This window comes from Gorilla gorilla, chromosome 8 (assembly GCF_029281585.2).
Source record: "Gorilla gorilla gorilla isolate KB3781 chromosome 8, NHGRI_mGorGor1-v2.1_pri, whole genome shotgun sequence".
NCBI classification, from domain to species: domain Eukaryota; kingdom Metazoa; phylum Chordata; class Mammalia; order Primates; family Hominidae; genus Gorilla; species Gorilla gorilla.
Genome location: NC_073232.2, coordinates 146,331,268 through 146,354,424, shown reverse-complemented (window position 1 = coordinate 146,354,424; position 23,157 = coordinate 146,331,268). Strand labels below are relative to the sequence as shown.

General features: G+C 46.3%; 1 pseudogene; it reads right to left on the bottom strand.

Moving 5' to 3' along the window:
• Positions 1-1,602: 1,602 nt before the first annotated feature.
• Positions 1,603-23,157, bottom strand: part of LOC129525175 (NADH dehydrogenase [ubiquinone] 1 alpha subcomplex subunit 8-like) — an 83,471-nt pseudogene continuing 61,916 nt past the window's right edge.

Here is a 23,157-nt window from a genome sequence, read left to right as displayed (position 1 = left end):
AATTGTGGAGTACTAGGGCAGGAAGCATACGGACCTGCACCCTCCTTCCCAGACTCCATCACCCATCACTTCACCTGAGCCTGCATGAGCAACCCCGCCAGGCATGAGAAGCACACAGCATGTTCTGCCCATGGGGAGGCCCCCCAAGGGAAACAGACCAGGCTGGGGGGCCTCGGGGCTTTACAAACATTTCAAAGGCAGAAAAGGAGGACTTTTCCTCAGCCAAGAGCACCCCAAGGCAGGATTTGAGCCGAAACGAGGATTCAAGACACATGACTCCTTGCTAGAGGGATGCAATTTTTAGGGTGAAAGCTCCCTCCAATGAAAAAACTATGCCCAGGAGGTCAGCTCAGGTCAACATCTCCAGTGCCAAACTCAAACGGATAGTTGATGTCTGGTGATAAAGAGTGAAAACTTAAAGGAAAGGAGAGGCTGGATCAGTGCCTTCAACATTTACATTCGCATGCCAGGAACTGTCTGCCAAGTGCAGAGTTCATCATTCAGAGATACAAAAAATTGACAAGAGCCACGGAAAAGAGGGGTATTCTATAATATTACATAATACACGGTGGACTTGTAAATTGCCGTATCACATAGGCCAGTGCTTCATGCATAGACTTGCTGCAATGCTCTCTTTCCACTTACCCCAGGGTTTATCTCTACACTGAGTCTCTCCTGGAAGTTTACATGCACAGAAATCCTCCCAGCATCCCAAAGCTGTTGTCTGCAGCTTCTGCCATTGCAGGAGTAATTGCAGATGGTGCCTTGGGTATCTAACGCCGTGTGACACATTTCCACAGACTTCCCAGCTGTAAACTCCTTGTGATCATCATCTCGCAGTTTCTGGGAGGCAGAAATCCGGGCTCACCTGCGTTCTTTTCCTCAGGAGGTCTCATGAGCCTTCAGGTTGGACGTTTCACCTCAAAATTTGACTGAGAAAGAGATCCACTTCCAAGCTCATGTGGTCCTTGGAGGGTTGGCATTTCATGGGCTGTTGAATTGGCCACAGGTCCTGCCCACACTTAGGGGAGAAGGTGACATGAGAACGTGGATGCCAGAGGGTGGCATCACCAGGGGTTGGCGGGCAGGCTGCAGTAGGTGGTCTCTAGATGACCCCAGTGACCCCTGCTTGCTGGTATTCACAGCCCAGTGCAATTTCCTTTTCTTGAGTAACTTGCTGTGGCGTTAGGATCTCTCAGGGTTGACGGGATGCCGCTTCTGTGACAGATGTGATTGAATCACATGAGATTATAATATCCTTGTTGATAACAGACACTCGCCCTTGCCAGCTTGTATGATGCTAGCTGCCTCATCATGAGCAGCTGCCTGTGTGGCCAGGACCTGAGGGTGCCCTGCAGCCACAGCCAGCAGGAAGCCAACGGGCTCAGCACAATAACCCACAGAGAACTGAGTCCTGCCAACACCACGTAAGGGAGGAACAACCCCGCCCCAGCCAAGATCTCAGGTGTGGATTAGCCAGGGTTCTCCAGAGAAAGAGAATCACTAGGATATATATGTGGAGATAAGAAAGGAATTTATTATGGAAATTGTGATTACAGAGGCCGAGGAATCAGCCTCATGGCCGGTCCTCCACAAGCTAGAGCCCCAGGAAACCCCATGGTGTAGTTCGATCAGCATCCAGTGGCCTGAGAGCCAGGAGCCCCTGTGTTGGAGGGTGGGAGTAGATGCATGTCTCAACTCAGAGAGCAGATCCACCCTTCCCAGCCTTCTGTTCTGTTTTGTGGGTGATGCCAGCCCACATCGGCGAGGGCAATTCTTTTTACTCAGTGTGATTCTTAATTTTGGGTGTCACCTTGACTGGATTAGGATATACCTAGAGCACCGGGAAAGCATTATTCCTGGATGTGTGCAAGGCTGTTTCCAGAGGGGACCGGTGTGTGAGTCAGTAGACTGAGTGGGGAAGACACCCTGGCTGTGGGCAGGCACTGTCCAATCAGCTGGAGAGGATCCTAAAGAAGAAGGCAGAGGAAAGGTTATTATCCTACTCTCTCTCCTGGGGCTAGGACACCATTCTCCTGCCCTTGAACATTGGAACTCCAAGCTCTCTGGCCTGTGGATTCCGGGACTCCCACTAGAACCATGCCCAAAGTCCCCACCACCCTGTCAGGTTCCCAGACATTAAGCCTGGAACTGAGAGTTACATATGGGCTTCCCTGGTTGTGAGGCCTGAAGACCTGGACTGAGACATGCTATGGGCTTCTCTAGGTCTCCAGATTGCACACAGATTATGGTGGGACATTGCAGCCTTCATAATCACATGATCCATTTCCCCTAATAAATCTCTTTTCGCATATCTCTGTCTGTATCTAGATATTGATATCCTATTGGTTCTGTCTTTCTGGAAAACCCTGGCGAATACAGTGTCTATTGATGCAATTGCTAATCTCTTCCAGAAACACCCTCACAGACTTACCCAGAAAAAATGCTTTACTAGCTATCTGATTGTCCCTTAATCCAGTCAAGTAGATACAGAAAGTTTTCCATTGCAAGGTGAGATGCCAGTCCTGGCTTACATCTTGTTTGCAGGCTTGTTCCAGGGCCATAATCAGAGGACTCACCCCAGCTGTGCCCAGATTCCTGACCCACAGAAACTGAGATAAATGTGTGATGTTTTAAGATGCTAAATTTTGTGGTGATGTTCACAGTGGTAGAGGGATAATGCAGACTGCCTTCTCTAAGAACCTGCCCCTCAACTCTCTGTGAGTCTTCTTTCTTCAACATTTCTCCAAACTTTCCTTCTGTACAGGGTTGACTGAGAAGTCTTTCAAGGGATAACAGCGCCTTGGAAGGGGTAAAACTGCATAAATTCTACTTCACTAATACACCAACAGTCCACTGTATGCTTCACACAGAAGGAATGTGATGCCCTGGGCAGGAGGGCATTTGGTATTTAAGTGCAATGACCCCTAGCAATAGCCAGAGTTGTTACCAGTTGTCTCAACCTAAATAATTTCTAGTGCATATCCAAGCTTTTACAGAACTTTCGCATAACAAACAAGTATGGTTTCTGTCTGTAAATGTAAATTTTGCCCAGAATGTACTGCTGGAATCCTCATTGCCTTTACTTTTAGAAGCAAAGGACACACAAGGTCTTTCCTGTCTCACTCGCCCTCATTTAGATAAAATGACAGATATGACTTCTGGATCAGACCCTGGTATGACTTGCGACTTGTTCCTCACCTTTGAAGATTCTGACTCTTCTGCAGATTAGAGAGTTTCCCATCACTCTTTCTGGTGTGTCACTGTAAAATCCAAAGGAAGAAAGGACACCTCCCATGGGTCATCTCTAGTTTAGGGACAGGGTGTTTCTGAAGTATGTGTTAATAAACATATTTATAATAACACATATTGGCTGACTGTCTCAGGTATAAAATCCTGAGACCCAGGGTGTCCACATGCCCAAATGTGGCTCCTGCAGTGTCCCCGCTCTAACTGGGCTCTCTAGGACCACACATCACTCTGACAGCACCTGTGCCAGCCCTGCCTTCCCTGACCTTGTCCCCCAAAGCTCTACACCTGGGGAGCAGGATCTTTCATGTTATCCCTGAAGGGATATGAAACATCACTCCCACTCCCTCGTGTGGCTGTGGTGGTGGAAATGAATGATGCTTCGGAACTGTGCTCTGTCGTGTGCGTCACACTGCTCCCTTCAAAATGCACTTTTGCAGGCATCGTTTTACTCAAACATCAGAACAATCTCATGGGAGACAGGCAAGAAATTATTTATTCCCATTGTAAAGATGATGAACGTGAGACTCAAAACAGATCGTGTGACTTGCCTTAGTCACACAACCATTTGGGGCAGTTTTTCTTATGTCCGTTGAGTTCAGCACTTTCAGTTATCCCCTCACAGTTTTCCAGGGTCTAACGGGGATGATTCCTGCAGAGAGTGTGCTGTATGTCGCCCTCATCTGGCCTCTGCCATTGGATTCTGCATCCTGGAGTCCTGAGGCTGTGCCCAGCCTGCTGCAGAGACCAAGTCCCCAGATCCATGGTGCCACTGGTCTCAGCTTGCTGTAGACAGTTCTTGGCTATGTCTGAGGTCTAGGGTAGCTGTTAAATATGCAAACATTTGCTTCTGAAAGTTGCACAGATGAGATAATAAATGTATTGTCACTCTTCATGAGCATCAGTGAACATTGCCTACCTCACTTGGATCTGTGAGATTTCACAATCTGTTACTTTGTGGCAAAATTGGTATAAATTTAATCCTTGCATTTCTCTTCCTGCCTCAAACACGGGCCAGTAGACCTTCTTCCCGAAGTCATCCATGCCTGGAAATGAGCTTGCTCACATCCTGCAGAGCAAAAGTCACCTTGTGTCCAGCATCAGAATGCACCAGCCTTGCCTTCAGAGCCACTGACGTTTACTTCCTGAGCCCTGCCTGGCTAAGGGCTTGTTTCTGTGGAGCCAGTCTCTTCTCCCTGACTCAGGGAACACTTCTCACCATGGCTTGTTTCAAACTGCACAGTTCTAGGTGTCCAAGAGCTGAGGGACCTTTGAGGCTCAGCTTCTGGGCTCTACAATATAGATAAAAATACCCAGTTCATGAGATTGTCTTGAAGGTAAAATAGGTATGCAGTGTGACAAGGTGTCACAAAAAGGTGAGAGTTGTGCGGATTTATTTTGTCTCCAATGTACCCAAGTCATCCTCCAAACTGAAAGCTTGTCATTGACCCACCAACAAACCCTGCCATGTGCCACAACCTCATGATTCTTTCCTCTCACTAGAGGAGTGCGTGGAGTGACTTTTTTTTCCAGCTGGTGATCCTTTTTGTATTAGTCATTCATTAATTCCGCAGAGTTTAATGAGTGGCTGCTTGTGCCCACCTCTTACTATTCCAACTCCCTCTCTCATTAATTCACATGAATGAATTCTCTCATTCGACCAAAATATGCATTCAAGGAACATTCACAAACAGCACCCATTGGCTGTGAAATAATGCCAAGTGGCTCACGTGGACTGAAGCCCATGTGCTCGGTCCATGAATGACCTTCCAACCTGCCAGGCCCAGCCTAGTTTCCGGCCTCTGCGTGCAGCCTCCTCAACACAGCAAAGCCCCTTGATCCCTATCTACAGAAAGTGTCAGCCCTTCTACCAGAAGTCCTGTAGTACTTCAACAGCTACAGCCACACACTCAGGGACTTGACGGTAAGGATCCTTATTACCGGCCCAACTCTGACCTGGTGCCCAGAATCTGATAGTGTGGTTTCTGAACCCAAGCCCCACCCTGGGCTTTAATCCTTAGAACTATATTTATGTCCTGGGTCCTGCTTTAGTGAATGCCCTAGTACCCCGAGGCTCTCCTAAGTCCAAAGCACTGCCTAGGTATTACCAGCCCATCCTGAGAACGAGCCCTCAGTCCTAGGCTGAATGGGGCTCTGCTCCATGTGAAGATACTTCTGTGGGGCTCTGCTGCCTGGGCTCCCAAATTCCACCCACTCTGTGTGTCAGAGAAACTTTTGCTTCTTTACTTTGGACCCAGCCTTTCTTGACTCTCTACCTCGTCCACCATTATCATGTGTATTTAGACGTCCTTCTTGGCCAACCAAATGGAGTTATCCACCAGTATCAACAGCGAGATCAATTAAGGTGCAATCCCACCTGTATGGGAGGGTCTAGGTGCAATCACTCACCTGGTCTCCTATGCAGTTGTGACGAATTCTGGAGATAAGACCTAGCAAATTGGATAAACAGAGTCTACCTTCCTCACCCAGTGTTGAGCAGATTCCTGGGGTCACTGTCCACTCTCCCATGGTCCCAAGAGCTCTCACATGCCCCAGCTTTGTCTTGACCTTTGTGGCATTCTGTCCTTTCCTTCAGTGAGGAGTTGAGACAGAGAGGCTGTGGACAGGGCCAGCAGGGATCTGGACTGGGCTGTGTTGCCTCTGTCTGGCACTTGCTCCACTGAACTTCTTCACAGCCACACACGTGACCTTAGAGGGACCATCAGGGTCAGTGCTTATCCCTGCAGGAAAACTAGGCTTGGAAAATAAATAAAGGACCATGGGCTTGTTTGATGGACCAAGGCAATAAAGGGGCTGATGTTTGACAAAACAGTAAGGACACCATGCAGTTAGCATCCCAAACACTGCAAGTTATCCAGAAAGGGAAGAAAGCCTTGGCATAATTAATTAGTACCTAGAATACAATTTCACATGAGAATAAGCAGAAGACACATGAAGTAATAAAGGCACTGCAAAATCCAGATCTTAAGATGAGTCTTGATATTTTTTTGAAAGTCAAGCATTTTCAGCAATGCCTGAAAATCATGTTGTTTAACAAAGTGAGAAAAAGAGTTTTGGGGTAGAGAACTGTGGGGTGCACACATCCTGAGATGGTAAATATCTGGTGTCAAGCCCCGGGCTTCCAACAAGACAAGACACATGAGGCAGCTTGTTTACATCTCACTGAAGGAGGAGGGCACAGGAGAGAACATCTGAGGGAGAAAAGACGCAGAAGCTGCTGGGAGATCGGTGTACAGCCGACAAACCCTCGAAGGAGAGACAGGGAGAAGACAGCCAAAGCTCACTTTTCCCATCTCCTCACTCAACCATCAACATGCAATACTTCTGTGACCTCCCGTCACCAAGATTTGTGGGGAGTTTCCCCACCAAGCAATCCTACAGATTCTCCAGCAGATACAACTGAGTTTCTTCCAATTCAATTCAGTTCTGACACTATCTACCTGGAGACAGCAGCTGATTCCACAGGTTGGGGGCTCAGTCACACAAGATCACCCTCCACTTCAGATGCCAATCACAAGACGCTGAGGAAGCAGCTAGATGCATCATTTCTGACACGCTAAAAGAATACAGTTAGAGGTCTCTTCTGAGAGGACCGAAGAAAATTGCTTATAAAAGAATTTCATACCAAAAGCGCTTCAGATTCCTCCACCCTTGGACTCTACATATGCTCCTGAGAGGTTTTTGCTGCCCAGATAACCTCCCAGGTTAATTTGCACTTTCCCTTGTTCCCTTACTCTGAAAACCAAATCCAAGTTCAAGATTGTTAGAAACCATTATACCGTAGTTCAGATTTTGTATTTATTTTCTTCATGATCTAAGTTTCTTGAACAATTAGCAACTAGAGAAAAATTTCCAATTATTTTTTGAAAATTAGTGATCACTGCAGAGCCTCAGCTGTGTGCTCCTATTCTCTGTTTTCCACACCCAACAATAACTTGGCTTTAGAGACTGTACAGTTAACCACTCCTGTAGTTAACTTCACCTGGTGGCCTCCACACAGGCCGCAGGCTTGTCACCTGTGAGGAAGTCTTAGGTGCTGCTTCCCCATCCCCAGCCCAGGGGAGGACGGCAGACTCCAGTGTCCTGGTGCAGAAGTGTGCAGGTTTTCACTGCAGGGCCTCCCTGCACACTACGATGAGGCCACATCCCAGGGGCTGTACCTGCACAACTCCACAGCTGTGGGCATGTGCAGGAGGGCTGGGACCTCCCAGGGGGTGGCAGGAAGCAGGGAGGACTGGGACCCACTCAGGAGACAGGGCATTGACTGAGAAGAGAGTTCCAAGGAGGCAGCTTTAGATCCTGGGGATCAGGGTGTCTGTAGAAGGAGGGATCTGGGAGCAGAAGTCCTGATAAAATCTCCCAGGGTGGGTCTCTGGCTTCAGAGAATAAAAGCTGCAGCGCTGGGCGGCCTCTTCTCCTCCCACTGTCCTCAACCAGGCCAGCTGCCAGGGTAGGTTTTGTCACCAAGGAGGTGGGCACAGGGAAGTCCTGGCTGTGGGACTGGATCCAGGTTCAGGGCAGCCTTCAAGCTGTCCTTACAGAGCCTGGGAGGGTAAAGAGGAGGGAGAGGAATAGGCCAGCAGTCCTAGACAAGGAGATGGGGTCAGGCCTCAGTGCAGATACTGCACAACCAAGGTACAGAGAGGCTGGGGCTCACAGAGGGACCTGGAATTCAGGTTTCTGACCCTCCCCATGACTCTTCCCTTTATTGCTTAATTCTAGGGAACTCTCACAGGCCATGGCCTGTGGCTTTTGCATGGCAGGCACCTTCTGGGGTAAGGGAAGGTGAGGTACCTGCCCTGCAATATATCCCTCTCTGATCTGTTTTTCCTCATCTTCCCACCTGCACCTTCCAAGCCTCTGAAAGTGTGGGGCAGAGGCCAAAATGGCCATATGGAGACAGATAAACTAATATGAGTTTTCCACTAATTTGTATGTGACTTTGGACAAATAGTCCAGTTTCTTCATCTAGCAAATGGGACAGTTCCCCTCTCTCCCAACTACCCTAAACAGGAACTCTAGATGCCTCACAAGAAAACAAAGCTAGTTTTTTTTTGTTTTTTTTTTTAGACGGAGTCTCGCTCTGTCACCCAGACTGGAGTGCAGTGGCCTGACCTCGGCTCACTGCAAACTCCACCTCCCGGGTTCATGCCATTCTTCTGTCTCAGCCTCCAGAGTAGCTGGGACTATAGGCACCCGCCACCACGCCCAGCTAATTTTTTTGTATTTTTAGTAGAGACGAGGTTTCACCATGTTAGCCAGGATGGTCTCAATCTCCTGACCTTGTGATCCGCCCATCTCGGCCTCCCAAAGTGCTGGTATTACAGGTGTGAGCCACCACGCCCGGCCACAAAGCTAGTTTTTAAACTGCAGTGTGCCATTTGTATGCACGTCGTTATTATCGCTCTGATTATTAGAAGGACAGCTTGGGGTCAGCCGTGTAGAAGAAACACTAGTCTAAAGATTCACATTCACAGATTTTAGTCAAAGTGCTGTCACTTACCAGCTTTTCTGAGTCTTAGTTCCATAATTTTAAAAATGGGCTTGCCAGGAGTGATATCAGCAAGACAGTGGACTGGAAGCTTCAAACACTTGTTTCCCCATGGAAATATTAGGAAAGCAACTACAGATGGACTACAATAACTTTATAGGAGCTCTGAAAACAAATCCAGCATCTACAGCAACTAAGAAAACATCAAATTAAGAAAAAGTTACATTTAAGCCAGCAGGAAATGCTGTGAAATTGCTACCCATCCTTGGCATCTTGCAGCACAATTCCCAGTTCCCTCCCTCAGGCTGGAAGAAAAAGGACAGCATTTATCTGTAATATTCTACTCTGTATGTGGCTGCCCAAGAGACTTGTTTCTGTTTTGCCTGGCTGGGAGCTCAGGTGGAGAATGGTGCCATGGCTTGGCTCTCAGGCTGCTGGAAGCCTTGAAAAGCAATGGCAGACACCAAGGCATGGGAGAACTGGTGGGGAGGCTGCAGACTGTGGACACCTGGGGCAAAGGAACATGGGCAGAGAAATGCAATAGAACATCTCAGGCCTGAGCCTGAGAGAAGCTGAATGAGGCTCATTAAGACATGTAAAAGCGGCTGTTTATATGGGAGAAATTGAGGGAAGAAAACAAGACAATGCACACACACACACAGACACACACACACACGCCCAGGGAGGACACATGCCCAGAAAATACCTAAAATGACCATAAGGCTTTATCCCAGGCTGATCCAGACTTAGGACATCTTTCACCAATTAGCAAAAGTATGCCACATCAGTCTGTAAAGACTGAGAGAGGTACCTGTTTCTTCAAATGCCCAGTTTTTAACAAAAGATTACAAGGCACACAAAGGTACAGAAAAACATCAACCATTTGCAAAACAAAATAAGTTTTCAGAAACTGTCTTTGCAGAAACACACACATCAAGCTTCCTAGATAAAAAAAAGTAAAACAACACTTCAATATGCTAAAAGAGTTAAAGAAAAACACAAACGAACAACTAAAGAAAATAAGAAAAGCAATATACAAATATACATTAAAATGATAAGAAAATAACCAAAATTATAAAAAAAGAAGCAAACAGAAATTCTAGAGCTGAAAAATATGGTAACCAAATTGGAAAATATACTAGAGCTGTTCGACAGCAGATTCAAAGAGTGAGAAGAAAGAACCGATAAACTTGAAGACAGGTCGTTTAAATTACGAGTCTGAGGAACAACAGAAACAATAAATAAAGTAAAAGGAGCTCATGGACTTATAAGGCGCTGACAAGTGAACCAACACATGCATAGTGGAAGTCTCAGAGAGGAGATACTGAGAGAGAAAGACAGAGATTATTTTTATAAAATAATAATGGTTGAAAACTTCCCAAGAAATCCTTGAATCTACAAATTCAGGAAGCTTGATAAGTCCACATAGAATCATCCTAAGAGACCTGTACTGAGTCGTATTATAGTTAAACTGCCTTAAACCAAGTAAAATAGACAGTCTTGAAAGGAGCAAGAGGAAAGTGACTTGCCATGTAAGACGGATTCCCAAGTAGACTATTGGGGAATTTCTCAGTAGAAACTTTACAGGCCAGAAGACAGTCAGAGGACATACTTAGAATGCTGAGAAAACAAACAAGGAAACACTCAACTCTCAACTAAGGATTGTATATCTGAACAAACTGCCCTTCAAAAATGATGGCACAATAAAGACATTCCCAGAAACACAAATGGTGGAAGGTGCATCGCCACAAGACCTGCCCAAAAAAGAATGTTAAAGGGACTCCTTCAAATCTAAATAAAAGGACCCCAAAGAGTAACTGGAAGCCGTGGCATATAAAAATAACGGTTTCTGGTAAATCGAATCCATGAGTAAATATACACACATATACATATACCATATTTTGGTTTGTAATTCCACATTTATTTTGTGATAAATCAATCACAAAACGTCAAATAACGTATGAGTTTACATATGTGAGGTGCCTAGAGTAGTCCTGTTTATAGAGGCCAAAAGTAGAATGGTAGTTGCCAGGGTCTGGATTAGGGGAATAGTTAGTGTTTAATGAGTGCAGGGTTTCAGTTAATGGAAAAGTTTTGGGATGGAAGATGGTGATGTTTGGAAAAGAGTGTGGATGTACTTAATGCCACTGAACTGTGCACTTAAAAATGGTTAAAATAATAAATGTTAGTTATGCACATGTTACATATGTATACTATACACAAAGTATATACATGCAATGTATACAATAAATAATTTTATAATAATTTTCCAATACATGCAATATATACTTTTTGAGATGGGGCCTTGCTATATGGGTCAAGCTGATCTCAAACTCCTGGGCTCAAGTCATTCTCCCACCTCAATATCCTGAGTAGCTGGGGTTAGGCATACACACAATTTTTTAATGGGCATACTTCAGAGAACATGTTCCTATGGTTTACTGCCAGGGAGAAAGACAATAAATAAGTAAATAATGAAAACGTTGAGCCAATTTCAGGTAGTAATATGTGCTGTGAAAAAATCTAAATATTTGCCAGGCACCATGGCATGTGTCCGTGGGCTCAGGGGGCTGAGGCAGGATTACTCGAGCACAGGAGTTCGAGGCTATAGTGAGCTATGCTTACGCCTGTAAGTAGTCACTGCACTCTAGCCTGTGCAACATAGCAAGACCCCATCTCAAAAAAAAAGCAGAAAAGAAGGGAAAAAAGAGAAAGATAATATAAATCTAAATAGAGTATAAAGAGAGAGAGACTGAGGTGGGAAGAAACATGAGGTTCTGACTGTAATGTCTTTGGAGGCCTTTCTGAGGGGGTAATTCTCCAGCCTGAGTGATGGGAGATGGGTGGCTATGTGTGCAGCCCTGCGGGGAGGACTCTAGGCAGAGAAACATCCCTGAGATGTTGAAAGAAGGCAAGGATGAGTGTGCTGGGACACAGTGAGGTGTGGAAGTGAGCTGGATAACTCGGGAGACTGGCTGTCATGTAGAACCATGTTCAGTGTGCACTGGAATCATGCAGTCTGATGCACATTTCAGAAAATTACTCTGCCTTCTGAGGGAATAATAAATTTTTATTTCAGAGGGAACAAAGAAAGGCTAGATAAGAGGTTGTTGCATTGTCCAGGCAAGAAATGATGGCATGCTGAATGGCACTGGTCACAATGGAGACAGGGAAGATGACTGGATTAGGAAAAGACTTAGAAGGTAGAATTCAGAAGAATCTCTTATGGGCCAGACCAGTGTTTCCAGGGAAAGAGAAGAACCATGAATGACTCCTAGGGCATTAGTCTCAGGAATGAGCACATGATGATGCCATTTACATAAACAAGGAAGATGGGCAAAACAGTTTTTGGATGTGTGAATTCAACAATTTTTGTGGATCTTCTCAATTTGAGATGCTTGCAGAGGAGGCAGAGGCAGATAGATAAATGAACCTAGAGTCCAGGAGTGAAGTCAGGGCTGAAGCTACAGATGTGGTCATTATTTTGCAAAAGGAACACTTCCTAGAGAGAAGGGGCAGAGAAGGGGAACCTGGTAAGAGACTGAGGTGGAGTGTGTGGGATCCTGGAATCCTGGAGAAGAAGGCATTTCAAGCAGGAAAGAGATGATCCATGCTGAAGGTGTGAAATAATGCTGACTCCTGCAAGGTAGTATTCAAATGTCAACCACAAGGGACTCCTTGAAATGGGAACTGAGTGGATGGCACAGCCAGGAAGTAGTTCCAGAAAGCAAGAAGCTACACAGAACTCCAGGAGAGGATGCTCAGCTGTAAGTTCAGGTATCATCAGGGGTGGAAGCCCAGGACAGTGTCTATAATCCAGTGGCTGAACCATAAGCCTGCCCTTCTCTTCTTACAAAATGCTGAGGCTCTTCCCCCTTCCTGCCAGGATTCAGAGACCTGGGGAGACAATTCTGGGGAGAGGGAGCTGCCTCTGTCCCCAGGGCTTTGAGAATGGGATGTCTTAGCTGAGCCTGGGCCTGCTGAGTGAGCCTCCCGGGGCCGCCAAGGCCTGGAAGTCCCTGGGAGACAGCTTCTTCTTCCTCCAGGATGGCCATTTCTCCATAATAGCCCAGAAGAGAAAACTCTGGACCTGTGTGTGATGCACCTCCAGGCTCAGGTTTCTCAGTGGCTTTGACTTCCAAGGCAAGCTCACACTGCCTTTCTCCTCAATCCCAGGTAAAGCAATTATTGTCCAATGGTGGGGAGGAGCTATCTCTTTTCAAACAAGTTAAAGTGGAGCAAGGGGAACAGAAAAGGTGATTTTGGCACTGGTAGGATCTAGAACATGAATTGATCAATACAGTGAGAGAACAGAGAGCAAGAGTGGAAGAGGAGTGAGTGATGTTTGCACGTCAGCTTTCTCTAGGTACCCAGCAGGGGCCATATGTCCTGGCAGGTGCAGCCTTGGAGCCATCTTGTAAATGGTGTTGAGGGCATAAGGGTCCTTGCTTCAGTAATCAGAGCAGGCCATGTGCTGGGAGAGACCCCTCCCCTCCACTACACTGACGAGACCTTTACACTCCTGTGGCAAGAGTCACCCATTGTCTTCGTCTGCTCTGGGTGCTATAACAAAATACCATAAGCTGGGAGGTTTATAAACAACAGAAATTTATTGCGCACAGTTATGGAGGCGTCAAATCTATGACCAAGTCACCAGCAAATTCGGTGTCTGGGGAAGATTCACTCCCTAGTTCATCGATGGTGCCTTCTTACTGTGTCCTCACATACTAGAAAGGATGAAGGGTCTCTCTTGGGCCTCTCTGAAGAGGTCACTCATCCCATCCATGAAATTTCCACCTCCATGACCTAGTCAATTCCAAAACGCCACAACTCTTAAACTCATCACTTTGGAGGGCATTAGGTTTCAACATCAGTTTGGGGGAAACAGGACCATGGTACCCATCTTTCATAGCTACAGAAAACCTAGACTGAACTCCCCTACCACCTCAACCTCCACTGTTTCAGATCTCTGTCCTGAAGATGTGGAGAATCCATAACTATGAGGGGGGAGTTCTGAGGGGAAAAGGAAAAGGGGAAGGACGTTCATGCTGTTGATCACTTCACTGTGGCATGTACTTTAAAAAAGTATTCAGCTTTAATCCCTCAAACTGTATGTTTTTACAGAGGAGGGTATCAAGGCTTAGAGATTCAAAGTAACCTGCAAGATCACCCAGTTATTAGGAGAAGGCAGCGCTGGAGTGCACACTCCTGTCTTCACAGCTAAGCCAGTGCTCTGGGTGCCACCCCAATGTCCAGGTTGCAGGAGGTTCAGGGCAGCAGAGGGGTGAGGTTTAAGTGATTTCCTCCCAGACCTCATCCCTGAGTCGGCCTTCTGGGCCTTGATGCTGTCACTTTAGATGCTTTCATTCCCCCAGGCACTAGGATTCAAAGACTTTTCCCCAGGAGACTTCACGCAGGAAAAATAGCCACTTCCTCTAGGCGTTTGAACAGGCAGGGCTGAGGCAGTGGTCAGGAGACAGGAGGGAGAGGTCACCATGGACAAAGGAATCTGCTGGACATCAAGCCTCCAGTTGCTCTTGTGAAGGCTGCCTGGGGCCTCCTAGGGCTTCTCCTTCACCCCTGGGGTTCATTCCATGTTGCTCTTCGCTAAGCTTAGAAACACGCCATTCATGGTGTTTTCTCATCTGATCATGAAGAACAGACTACATAGAGTGTCTTTGAATCTGTGTACCCTCTTCACACTTTTCTTAGAGGAAGGAATTTGAGTCCCTGAGCACCGGGTCCCCCCACTGCCTTGCTGGGCAGCAAGACAGGACAAGCCTTCCACTAAGCCTGTTTCCTCCTATCAATGAGGACATGACAACAGTCGCTCACGTAGTTACTCTGAGCCTTTGCTATGTCTCCTTTCCACATCAGCGCCTGACCCCCAAGAGAAAAGAGGAGTTTAGAGTTTCACTAATCTGCACAAAGAGACACCAGCTAAGGAGTGGAGGAGCTGGAACCAGCTCCAGGTCTGTCCAGTGCCGCCATGTGTGCTTTCTGAGGCCTCATATTATCCCTGGGGACAGATGCTAACTCAGCCTCAAAGGGGTGTCCTGAGGGTCGATGGGGCAATGCGTGTGAATGATACAGAGGTGGCTCAGATATTGATATGGTTTGGCTCTGTGTCCCCCCTCAAATCTCACCTTGAATTGTAATAATCCCAACATATCAAGGGCGGGACCAGGTGGAGATAATTGGATCATGGGTGCGGTTTCCCCCACGCTGTTCTCATGATAGTGGGTGAGTTCTCATGATATCCGATGGTTTTATAAATGTCTGGCATTTCCCCTGCTGGCACTTCTCTCTCCTGCCACGATGAGAACAAGGACATATTTGCTTCCCCTTCCACCATGGTTGTAAGTTTTCTGAGGCCTCCCCAGTCATGGGGAACTGTGAGTCAATTAAACCTCTTTCCTTAATAAATTACCCAGTCTTGGGTAGTTTTTTATAGTGGTGTGAGAATGGACTACTACAGATATGATCCCTGCTTTCAGGAAGATTTACAGTCTAGAAAGGGTGGCAGTTGCTGAGGAGAGTAAAAGTCACCTGGTGACCACTGAACAGAGAATGGAGTAAAAAACTCCTAATTTGCGGAATTTGGAAGGGAGCAAAGACCCCCTGGTGACCATCAAACAGGCCATCCGGAGGCAAAACTCCTTCCCTGGGAATAATAATTAAACTTCTCTAGTATCTAAAGTCGGCATCTGGTTCCAGGCCTCGTTCAACTTTTATAAGTAACTAAAATGTCCATACATCTCTGAAATGCCATGTGGAAACTCATTTTGCAATGCTTGCTTACATTAAGGCACCAAAACGTCTACAAATGTAATCATTATTATAACCTACGTGGCTAATGTGTCCCAAATTACCCTCAAGCTCCCCTCTTAAGCTCCGTAAATCCTCCTAAGGAAAATTCACTGCGGCATGCTCAATCCTCTCTCAATAAGGCACCCCACTGCACCCTTTTGCAGTGTGATTCCTTTCTAATAAACTTTCCTTTTTCAAACCTATACTATTGTTGGTAAATTATTTTTACCAACCCATGAGTTGACCACTTCCCAATGCCAGGGCTCTGACTCTTCGCCTGGCAGATGTAAGTTAAACAGTCAAGCAATAAAACGAGGGGCAGACTGTGAATAGAAGAAAGGTGGCCGGGCCCAGTCGCTCACGCCTGTAATCACAGCCCTTTGGGAGGCTGAGGCAGGTGAATCACCTGAGGTCAGGAGTTCAAGATCAGCCTGGCCAATATGGCGAAACCCTGTCTCTACTAAAAATACAAAAATTACCTGGATGTGGTGGTGCGTGCCTGTAACCTCAGCTACTTGGGAAGCTGAGGCAGGAGAATTGCTTGAACCCAGGAAGTGGAGGTTGCAGTGAGCCAAGATGTTGCCGCTACACTCCAGCCTCGGCAACAGAGCCACACTTTGTCTTAAACAAATAAATGAGTGAATGAAAGGTGACCAGTGCCTGGGACTCTGATTGCCAGGGCCACCAAGAACAGAGGGTGACCTCAGGCAGAACCGTGGGTGGTCCTACTGCTTCAACTCCTGCTGAGGGCAGCAGTCCAGAGTCCTGGCAGCTCAGGAGGCTGGAGTGCAGAATTCCAGATCTGGACTTCATCCACCTCCCTCCAGAGCCTCTCTCAGCCCCACAGGCACCCCCAGGGGGACTCTGGGCTCATTTTTTCCTATCACTGATGAGGCTAACTCTCACTGTCCATCAGCTTCCAGATGCAGAGTAGCTCTAGGCCAAAGCAGGAGGTGGGTTGCCACTGTGGAATGCATGTCGGCTTTGCAGCCTGAAGATTGGGGTGAAAATCCAGCCTCACTGCTGGTTACAGCACAGCTGGGTCTTCAACCAAGCTCTGGTCACCCAAGTGGGTGTGTTCCCTGATGCTCCCAAGTGGCTCTGAGTGTACTCTGGGGGCCCCACACCCTCATGTGGGACTTGGTTCACAGGTTATGCCTCAGTGGACATAGGTGCAGGGCCCTTGTGGGTTTCACCTGCTTTGGTGCAGGCCCTTGGGATAATGGGAGCCACCAAGCTGGGAGTTCCTTTGGTCACCGTATGCGTGGGCTTGACCCCATGTTCGTGTCTCTCACTGTGTCTGTGCCATGCTGCCAGGGTTCATGTGTGGTCAGGCGTGTAGTTTAATCTTGCATGTCTCTTGATTCTGTGCTGCGGCCTCTCTGTGTGTTTTTTCCTTGCGGTAGTTAGGATTTTGGAGCAATGAAGGAGCCGGAAGTTGAAAAGTCAGTGGAAGGTAAACATACCTGACCACAAACCCTTTTGCCTGAGACCGTGGGGGTGGAGGGTAAACATACCCGACCCCAAACCCTTTCCCCTGAGACGGTGGGGAGTGGAGGGTAAACATACCTGACCCCAAACCCTTTCGCCTGAGACGGGGGGAGTGGAGGGTAAACATACCTGACCCCAAACCCTTTCGCCTGAGATGGTGGGGGTGGAGGATAAACATACCTGACCCCAAACCCTTTCGCCTGAGACGGTGGGGAGTGGAGGGTAAACATACCTGACCCCAAACCCTTTCGCCTGAGACCGTGGGGAGTGGAGGGAAGTATCCTACATAGGTGTATCATTTTTCATCTTTTATACAGTATTTTCCCCTTTCTATGTTTAGATACAAAAAAGACTTACCAATATTAAATCCAGTACCATGCTATACAGGTTTGTATCCTAGGAGCGATAGGCTATACCATATAGCCTGGATGTGTGGGAGCCTATACCATCTAGGTTTGTGTAAGCACACTCTATGGTGTTGGCACAATGATGAAATCACCCAATGACACTTTTCTCAGAATGTGTGCCCGTCAAGTGACTCATGACTGTAGTTGGATGCAAAGCTGGGAAGGAAAGGTATTCCACATAGCAACAACAGCATGAGCAGAGCCACAGAAGAGAAACATTGGGGGGGGGGTAATTATGAGGAACAGCTGAGAGTTATCTTTTAAAATTAACTTTATTGAAGCATAGCTTGCATACAATTAAATGCACCCATTTTAAGTTAATAGTTCGGTGAATTTTAAGCAATGTATATAAACCCATGTGACCACCATCTCAGAGAAAACTTCCTTTAAAAATTATCACTTCAAGCTGTTTTTGTGTTTAGTAAATGATAATTTTATTACAAGTTTTATAATTCAATATTAAAACCAAAACAATACAGAGGCAATAAAATAGACTATAGAAAGCATATGCCTTGGAAATAGCTCTAGGTTTTAAACCTTACTTCTCAAGCAAGTTGCTAAATTTTTCAAAGCCTCAGTTTCCTCATCCATAATATGGGGATAATAATAAAACCAGCCTCACAAGATTGCTGTGAAGATTAAAAGAAATAATGTGGGCTGGGCGTGGTGGCTTATGCCTATAATCCCAGCACTTTGGGAGGCTGAGGCGGGCAGATCGCATGAGGTCAGGAGTTCGAGACCAGCCTGGCCAACACGGTGAAACACCATCTCTACCAAAAATACAAAAAATACAAAAAAAAAAAAAAAAAAAAAAAAAAAGCTGGTGTGGTGGCACCCGCCTGTAGTCCCAGCTACTCAGAAGGCGGAGGCAGGAGAATGGCTTGAACCCACGAGGCGGAAGCTGCAGTAAGCCAAGATCGCACCACTGCACTCTGGCCTAGGCAACAGAGCAACACTCCATCTCAAAAACACAAAAATAAAAATAAATAAAAAATGTTAAACTTCTAGCACAAAGCCTGGAACATAGCAGGAACAGTAAATGGTGTTAGCCTTATCACAATTAGACAGGCATTGGTTGTATAGTTACCCCAGAGTTATGGGACAGACTGTGAAACTTGTACACAAAGGCTTTGAAGGGATCCTAAATGAAACTGTTAAAAGGCTAACAAAAATGGCAATTCTGAGTTCCACTTCACAATCAGTGGTGAGGGCTCCAGTGTATTACATGCTCAAACCTGGTGCTTCGAGATGGAATGGGTCACTTGACAATTGGTTCTGGAACAAGTTTAAAGCAAAACACTTAAAAGGTTCCCCATGAGTTTGTCAGACCTGCTCCCTGGCCTTTAAACAGAGCCTGACCTCCCACATCTCAGGCCACAGGAAGCCGGCGAGGCCACGGCTCCAGGATTCCCCCAGCAGCCCCATCCTACCTGGGGGCCCAACCACCTGCTCCGGCTCCAGCTCCCTGGCTCCCCAGCGTCCTGACTCCATGATCCAGCTCTGATATCCGCCTTAGGGCTGTCTCCTTGTGTCAAGACCCGTTTCTTCAGTTTACCTACCTGTCACCCTACTCGTTCAACTCTGCAAGCTGTTTTGATAGCCGCCAACACCTACTGTGTACTGCTAAGATGCTCCCTTAGTCGCAGCTCCCTGGGACCCCCTGTCCCAGCTCCCAGCACACAGGACCCAGGACACAGTTGCAACCATAATATAATTCAGGGGTCATGGGGACGGAGTGCCATCTACCTGAGCAACAAAGAGCTGGAACTCGTCAGGCAGAATCCATGAGCGAGGGTAGAAGTTGTACTCCTCAGGAAAGAGATTCTGCATGGTTCTCACTGCTCTGCTCAGAGTAATTTTACGCACCATCTCCGTCATGCCTGGGGAGAAGAGACGCTGTGAGGTTTTAACAACAGTGGGCTACTAGCTATAAAACAGCCATTATTCGGGACTTTTAAAACCACCCACCCGACATATTCTCTTTTTCAGGCAGGATTTTTAAAAAAGGTCTGAGTTGTTCCCCACAGCGGTGACTCATGGCTTGGAAAGAACTACTGAGTTAATGAAAAACTTGAGGTAACGGACGGGTGTTCTTTTCTCTTTATAAAAATGAAGCATCAGTTTGAAGGAATGAGTTTTCACCTAGTTTATTCTTTTATTCTTTGTCACCCCCTTAGGTAATGAATAGGGAAGCATTTATATCTTGCACTTAAAATTTAATACCTTCTTTAATTTGGGGCCACCTTACGTGCTTCTGGGATTCCTTCCATTTTGTACCCTAGAGAATATCATCTAGTGGACTCTGGTTACATTATGAGAGGTTTAATTAAGTTTATTTCTTTTACTGTTTCATGAGTATTAAAGGCATGGAATAGGAAAATACACATCTTTCAGCATAAAATCTGTCTCCTTGAATGAAGGACAGGAAATAAAAAGAATACCATAATTTATACTTCAAGGGAAAAAATGCAATCTGTAGGAGTTCCTCAGTTATAAGGACTGACACTGACATTGATCCTATCTCATTAATTTGCCCAGAGGGAATTGAAATGTCTCACTGTTATAAAACATTAAAAGAATGGTGGGGGCGTGAACCTGGGAGGCAGAGCTTGCAATGAGCCAAGATCGAGCCACTGCACTCCAGCCTGGGCAACAGAGCAGGACTCCGTCTCAAAAAAAAAAAAAAGGTTGGTGGATTTTCTTTCTTGTAACATCATTAGTAACTCTGACAAGAGAAGAAACTGAGTACTATATATTGTAGCAAATTTTAAGCAAATAGGTAAAAATTGTTATCAATTTTAGCATGTTTATTTCATTTTTTCTTTTTTTTTTTTTTTGAAACACAGCCTTGCTTTAATGCCCAGGCTGGAGTGCAGTGGCATGATCTCAGCTCATTGCAACCTCCACCTCCCAGGCTCAAGGGATCCTCCCACCTCAGCCTCTCGAGTAGTTGGGACTACAGGTGTGTGCCACCACGCCTGGCTAATTTTTGTATTGTTTTTGTTTTTGTAGAGACAGGGTCTCACTATTGCCCAGGCTAGTCTCGAACTTCTAGGCTCAAGCCATCCACCTGCCTTGGCCTCCCAAAGCCCTGGAATTACAGGTGTAAGCCACCATGCCTGGCATCATCCTTATTTCTTTTTCTTTTTCTTTTTAGGCAGAGTTTCGCTCTTGTTGCCTAGACTGGAGTGCAATGGCATGATCTTGGCTTACTGCAACTGCCGCCTTCTAGGTTCAAGCAATTCTCCTGCCTCAGCCTCCTGAGTAGCTGGGATTACAGGTGTGCACCACCATTCCCAGCAAATTTTTGTATTTTTAGTAGAGAAGGGGTTTCACCATGTTGGCCAGGCTGGTCTCGAACTCCTGACCTCAGGTGATCCACCCACCTCGGCCTCCCAAAGTGCTGGGACTACAGACGTGGCCACCGCACCCGGCTATCATGCTTGTTTCTTAAGACAAATATCATTGCCAAAAATGGCGGCTACAAATGGCCTTTACCCTGAAAGAGACCAAACAGTTCCATTACTGATACTAGAAATGTGCTTGGCAAAGCTATTTTTAATAGAAAATACAAAGTTCCATGTCAGCTTGGCATGCCCAAATTATCACACATTCCAAATGGGCAGTCAGAATGAATGAGTTTCCTCTAAATTCCCATGTTCAGGAAGAAAAGGGTAAACATCTGGGAAGGAAAGTTTTAAGAACCAACTTCTTGCTTCCATCAGCATATTAAAAAGTGCAATAAATCTAAAGATCCCAGCTTCAAGACATCAGTGCCCAGGTCTTAGTTGTTGTTTAGAAGGATGTAGGGAAGGATTAAGTAAGAAATAAAGGAGCTTAAAAAGCACTAATAAACTGTGCTCTAACACGGACTGTTCAATAGTCAAGAAAACTCACTGAGGACACTGTTCTGAGCTTCCCAAGAAGGGAGTCTGGAAAATCACAGCTATTTCCTTTTATTCTCCCTCAAAATTAGAATTGTTGCATTATAAACACTAGAGCTGACCATAAAGTAAACAAAGCAAAACTTCAACTTTTTTGGAATCCTTTTGCTTGAGGTTTACTAACATTTTAGTTACCGTATTGAACTTAAAGCCTTCATAACTAACTGTAATACAGCACCTTACTCCACGTAGAGGATGCCTCCTGACCAAATAGTGTTGTGGTATTTTCTGCACTTTAAAGTCGTTGTGCCGGGGGAATGTTCTCTTCCAAAATCCCTCAGCAGGTCAGAAGGGCTCACACAACACAGAGAGCTGTGGGTACTTGAGGGCAGTCTGGGTGCTCCAGAAAAGTTTTGTGAAAATCTATGTCCAGCAAATTCAGTCAATATTCATTTAATATCGGCAATGGCTCCTTCTGTAATGTGCATCATCAGGCCCCACACCAGCTAATAGATGTTTCCAAGTTTACCTTCATGTCTCCAGGCAGTTTTCTACTGAAAATGGCCAACTTAAGAAGCACCCCTGGAAGCCAGGCACTTCCTGCCTGCAGGCCGGAGGCAGCTCACTCCAAACCTGCCTGAATGTCTGTCTCCAGGAGGGACGCGTATAGACTTCTCTCAATCCACTTAGCACCAAACCTTTGCTCCTCCATATCTAAGCTGTACTCCTATCCAGTGCCACCGGGGAAAGAGTTTCTGGCCCCTCACTAGAACCCACATGGAAGCTTCTGGCATCTCCACCTCTGGAGGTGGCTCAGAGACAAGTGTGGGAGTGGCATCTTCTCCATTATGACCCTGACAAGCGTAGCAGGGTTTCTAGCTGATCCAGGGCATGCGTTCCCAGAGTAAATCTGTGAGAAGGAAGGTCATGGCCAGCTCTGCTGACTTCAGGCCCTACTGGCTCCAGGCCCTGTCCCCTTTCCCTAAGCAGCTGCAGCACCTGACCCCTCATCACCTGTGTCCCCTCCCTGGGCTCTAGGACCAATTCTGAACTGAGATAGAAGCTCTAGGTCTAACCCCCAGCTCCCTTCTGCTAAAAGTCTGACCTAGACTTTGTATTCCAATCAGATAAGAAGGATTTTACCCATTTTTCCGGTGTTCTATTGCTTGTATCCAAATATTGGTGACCTTATCTTTTGCTCCTGGAGCCTGAGTGGCTGCCTTAGCAATGCAGAGCTGCGTCCTTTTCTCTGTTCTCTCCAATGCCCCTCCTCTCTCCAACCTCTCCTCTGTTCCCCTCAAGCCCACCCTGCAAGGGCTGGAATCCTCCTGTCTGTGACTTTCGCCCAGTGTCTGGGGTCCTGCTACCTAACAGCTCCTTTTGAGGTTGACTGCCCACCTAGGTTTCTCAATAAGGTCTATCCCTAGATGTCCCTATGAGGGCAGTTCCCCTATCGATTGGGAAAACCTCCTAATTCAGGTGGGAGTTTCTGACACCAAGGGCTTACCTCCTGCCCCTCCTTCTGAGGCCTGGGCTTTTCTGTCTGCTACGCTGGAGTCTCAAGGCCTGGTGGGTCTCATCCCATTCAAGTTAACTGACAGCATAACAGTTCAATCTCAGGTTTGCCCATGCAGCCCTACTTAACCCAGTTAATGTAAAACAAAACAAACTAAAACTGAGCTATACTTGGAGCACTATTCAATCAAAATATTATTTATAACAATAATTCTTGGCAAAAACACATTAGAACCACCAAACAACAAATAAATCCTTTCAGATCCATCCTGTTCTCTCTATTCTGATT